The sequence below is a fragment of the Dromiciops gliroides genome, chromosome 5 (genome assembly GCF_019393635.1).
Source record: "Dromiciops gliroides isolate mDroGli1 chromosome 5, mDroGli1.pri, whole genome shotgun sequence".
Taxonomy (NCBI): Eukaryota; Metazoa; Chordata; class Mammalia; order Microbiotheria; family Microbiotheriidae; genus Dromiciops; species Dromiciops gliroides.
The window spans coordinates 61,600,022-61,604,960 of NC_057865.1; positions in this window are offsets into that span (position 1 = coordinate 61,600,022).

Below are 4,939 nucleotides of genomic sequence, written 5' to 3' on the forward strand. Positions count from 1 at the left end.
CAACACCCTGGTTCACTCCCACCTCAAAAAATTAAAACTGTCCCTTGTAACAAATTAGAATAGCAATGCAAAATAATTCCACATGCAACCCAGAACCTTTTACTGTGGGATCCTGGGAAAGGTGAAGGGTCAGGGTAGAAGATATTGATGATACTGTATGTCTTTGGACTTTTTATTATTGTACCAACATCTAGATTTTAGTATCTACTCCTGAAGGGTTGAGTTGCTAGGTGGTTCAATGGATAAAGTACCAGGCCTGGAGTCAGGAAGACCTGAGTTCAAATTTGGCCTCAAATACTTACTAGCTGTGTGACCCTGGGCAAGTCCCTTAAACTCTGTTTGCCTCAGTTTCCTCAGATGCAAAATGGGGATAATAATAGCATCTACCTCCCAGGGTTGTTGTCAGGATCAAATGAGATAATAATTGTAAAGTACTTATCACAAAGTAGGTGCCACATTAGCTATCATAATTATTAATAGAACTTTCTTCCATGAGTCAGCTAGAACATATGGGGCGACATGATTCTAGAATCATAGATTTAGAGCTGGAACTTAAAGGTCATCTAGTCCAATCTCCTCATTTTATAAAGGGGGAAACTGAGGCCCAGGGAAGGGAAATGACTTGCTCAGGGTCATACAAGTATGAAGTGACAGAGGCAGTATTTGAACCCAGGTCTTCTGCATCCAAAGCCAAGCCCTTTCTGCTGCGTCATGTTGTCTCTAAGAGGTGAGAGAGCAAATAGCTTCTGGAACCCAGGAGGATGGAAAGCTGTGGCTAGGGGTGAGGTAGGCGTCAAGACTTGAACCCAAGGTGGGTAGCATTGTTGTCCAGGTAGAAATTAAGCTTTCCTAAATCAAATCCAGGGTGGTTAAAGATAATGTATATTCTTTGGGGAAGCAAGTTAAGGACCTCACAAGGAGGTTCCCTGCCTAGTCCCTAGATTTCCACACCATTTTGCAAACCACATTTCAGAAGTCTGGGAAAACTAGCTTTGGCCAGCCAGAGCCAGGGCTGTGCAACCAGAAAAGAATGAGGGGGCAGTTAGGTGGCACAGTGGATAAAGTGATGGCCCTGGATTCAGGAGGACCTGAGTTCAAATCCGACCTCAGACATTTGACACTTACCAGCTGTGTGACCTTGGGCAAGTCACTTAACCCTCATTGCCCCACCAAAAAAAAAAAAAGAAAGAAAGAAAGAAAAGAAAAGAATGAATATCAAGGTTAGATGTGAGGCTCTTCTAAAAGGCCACAGGGAGTTAGGGAGGACCCTCTGTGTTTGCAGTAGCTGGCTCTGGGGACAGGGATTAACAATAACAAGCTTTGTAAACTGTGGAACTGTTCACCTTTCTGTCTGTTGTTGTAACATTAATGCCTCCGCTTCCATCATACACTTTCTTCTAGAGCTATCTTTCTATTCAAGTAACTTTGAGGTTAGTATTCTATTTCTGAAAGAAAAGGAAGGAGTATAGGCAGAGGGAACCCTGGGTATTTATTCCTGCAGGGGACTTAAAATCGTAGGGATCCCTAGTAAGCTAAGAGAGCGGGGGCAGTGAAATTGAGGGAATGACAGGGAGTGGCCACTTCATTTTGAGGGAAGGAAAAAGCAGAGCTCAGTCCTGTTGTAGCTATGGCATCCATTTCATACATCCATCCCACCAGGCAGCTGGAGAAGAGGTTGTAGAATAGCTGAACTATTCACCAATCAGTTCTGTCTGTCAGAACTGCGCACACTTGAGGAAGAGTGGGAAGACAAAGAAAGCCTACAAACCCACCAGGCACTTCTTGGTGCAGTGGATAGAGCACTGAACTTGGAGTCATAATGTTTCTTGTTCAGTCATTTCAGTCATGTCTGTCTCTTCATGGCCCCATTTGGGGTTTTCTTGGCAAAGACACTGGAGTGGTTTGCCATTTCCTTCTTCAGCTCATTTTACAAATAAGGAAACTGAGGCAAACAGAGTTAAGGGACTGGTCCAGTATCTGAGGCCAAGTTTGAACTCAGGTCTTCCTGACTCCAGGCCTGGAACTCTCTCCACTGTGCCACCTAGCTAACTCTAGGCATAATGATCTGAGTTCAAATCCTGTCTAAGATACTAGCTATATGACCCTGGGAAGGTCACTTAACCTTGGAAAAATGAGGATAATAATAGCATCTACCTAACAGGGTTGTTGTGAGAATCAGATGTAATAATGCATGTAAAGAGCTTTGCAAACCTTAAAGCACTAGATAAATGCTAGCCTCATCATCATTACCACCACCACCACCACCACCACCACTACCACCACTACCGTTGTCACCACCACCACTACCACCACTACTGTTGTCACCACCACCATCATTATCTTTGCTCTCATTGTTCAGATCATTATCATTCCCTCCCAGATTGTAGCCTGAGAAAGATTCATTTTTTCCCTCTTATTTTTCCTTGTAGTTTAGTGTCTAGGAATTGTTAAGCTAATACATCCTAGACCCATGTCTACCTAATCCATCAAGCCCTGGAAAATTTTTCCTTTTCCTTGCAGAAATGTGCAACTGACTGAATCTTCAGGAAATAAAACATGTTCATCTATAGAATGTATTTTGGATAATTTCACATAGAGCCATAACTAGAAATTTTGGCACCTGGGACAACCAGCTATAAATAAATGATTGGATCAATGCTGCAATTCGTGATATGGAAATACTACGAGAATTAAGACACATTCAACTGGATATTAAGGGATATCCCAAGATACTGGTTCATTGGGAGAGATCCCAGGATATCAGGCCCCTGTGTATATATGTGCAGTAAGGAGGAACCCTGATACTCTGTGGTAGGAGAGACCTTGGATACCATCTCATGAGAGAGGAAAAAGAGACCCTCAACACCACCCCTTTTGGAAAACATCTTGGGTCACCATAAAGCCATTGCTAGCACTGATGCATCGTGGTAGGCTGGGCTAGGAGGAGCTCATCTGCTTTGTTACTTCTGGGACTAGGTGACTGAAGAAGATCATTTGGTAGCTTCCTAGTTTAATTATTCTTACTAACAAGGTGCTAAATTCAGTTGTTTCTGAGTCTCTGAGAGATGGAAAGTACTGTTAAAAGGTAATAATAATAGTAAACATTTATATAATGCTTTAAGATTTGCAAAGAGCTTAATGTGTTATTTATGTAATTATTGTAATTTATATATTTAATCTTATTTGATCATCACAACAATCACATGGAGTTATTTTATTTAACCCCATTTTACAGATGAGGAAAGTGAGGCTGAGAAAGATGATAGATACTATTTGTTCAAAGCCACCCAAGTAATAAGGGTTGGAGGCAGGATTCAAACCCAGATCATCCTGATTCCAAGTCCTGAGTTCTGGCCACTAACCTAGAAATAGCATAATCTTTTTTTTTAAAGAAATCTTTATTTTTTATTAATTTGACTGTTTTATTGTCAATTCTATTTATTTCAGCTTTAATCTTGGATATTTTTTTTTGTGGGGCAGTGGGGGGTTAAGTGACTTGCCCAGGGTCACACAGTCAGTGTCAAGTGTCTGAGGCCGGATTTGAACTCAGGAACTCCTGAATCCAGGGCTGGTGCTTTATCCACTGCGCCACCTAGCCGCCCCCCAATAGCATAATCTTTTAAAATTATCATTTTGGATTTTGAGCTCCCTAAATTGCAATGCCTTGGGCAAAGTTCTGATTGTCCTGCTCTAGTTAAAGCTGTGGATTTATATGTTAGCATTACAATGAGATTTCCCCAAACTAATCCATAGCATATTGGTCTTTTATGATTGATAAATGGCCCTTCTTTCAAAGAGGGGTGTGTGTGTGTGTGTGTGTGTGTGTGTGTGTGTGTTTCAAGGTTTAGTCCATGAAAAACTCTGAGTGATGTAGTAGAAAGAGCAATGGATTCAGAGTCTGAGAACCTGGATTGAAATCAGGGCTTTACCAATTTTATTTATTACTTGGGTGACCTTAGAGAAAGCACTTCAGTCATTTCTCTAGGACTCAGTTTCCTCATTTTACCTTGAATATTCCTTCTGGCACCCTGGTTGCTGATTGTCAGACATCTCTGCCATGGTTGGGAATTGGCTCTAAAACAAGAGCCTGAGGGCCCCTCCCCCTCCCCCATCTCCCAGCAAGAGCAACTGCGATGATTATTTTCCTTTAGCTTCATCTTCTCTGTCCCGGAAAGAATGTCAGATTATAATAAAAAGTCAAGATTAAGTTTTAAATTGAACAAGGTTTTTCATAAAATCCTATCTGTTATTATTGTATACCAAGTACTTATCTGCATGAATCATCACAGTTTTTTCAAGCCTGTATAGTCCATGATGTTTGACCAACAGGCTGTTTGCAGATGATAACAAAGAGTTTCCTTGTGAATTAATTTAGAAGAACATTGTTTTAAGATTTTATTGATTGCTTGACACTTTAAAAAATAACTTTTTGGATAACTTTTTAAAAACATAATCTACATTCCCCGTTGTCTCTTCTTTCTGCCTCCCTTTGAGAGCCATTCCTAATAAAGAATAAAAAAGAGGGGGAAAATTAGTTCCTCAAAACCAACATATTAAAAGCCTGACATTGAATGTAACAGTTCACACAGATAATTCTCCACCTTTGCAAGTAAGGCAGGGAGAAGCTGTCTTCTGTCTTCTTTGGGGACCAACTTGGGTCATGTTAATTCCATAGTATTTGGTTTGGATGGTTTTATTGTTCTTTCCATGAACTCTTTTATAGTTATTGTGTGTATTGCCTACAGGGTTCTGTTTACTTCACTTTGAGTCAATTTAATTTTCTCCATGCTTATTCATCTGTATTTGGTGGTCTGGTCATTTCTTAAGCACAGTCCATTAACATATACTACAGCTTGTTTAGCTATTCCCACGTCTATGGATATCACTTTGTCTTTGCTTCTCTGCTACTGAGGATATGTTGTAATATAAAAAATAATAA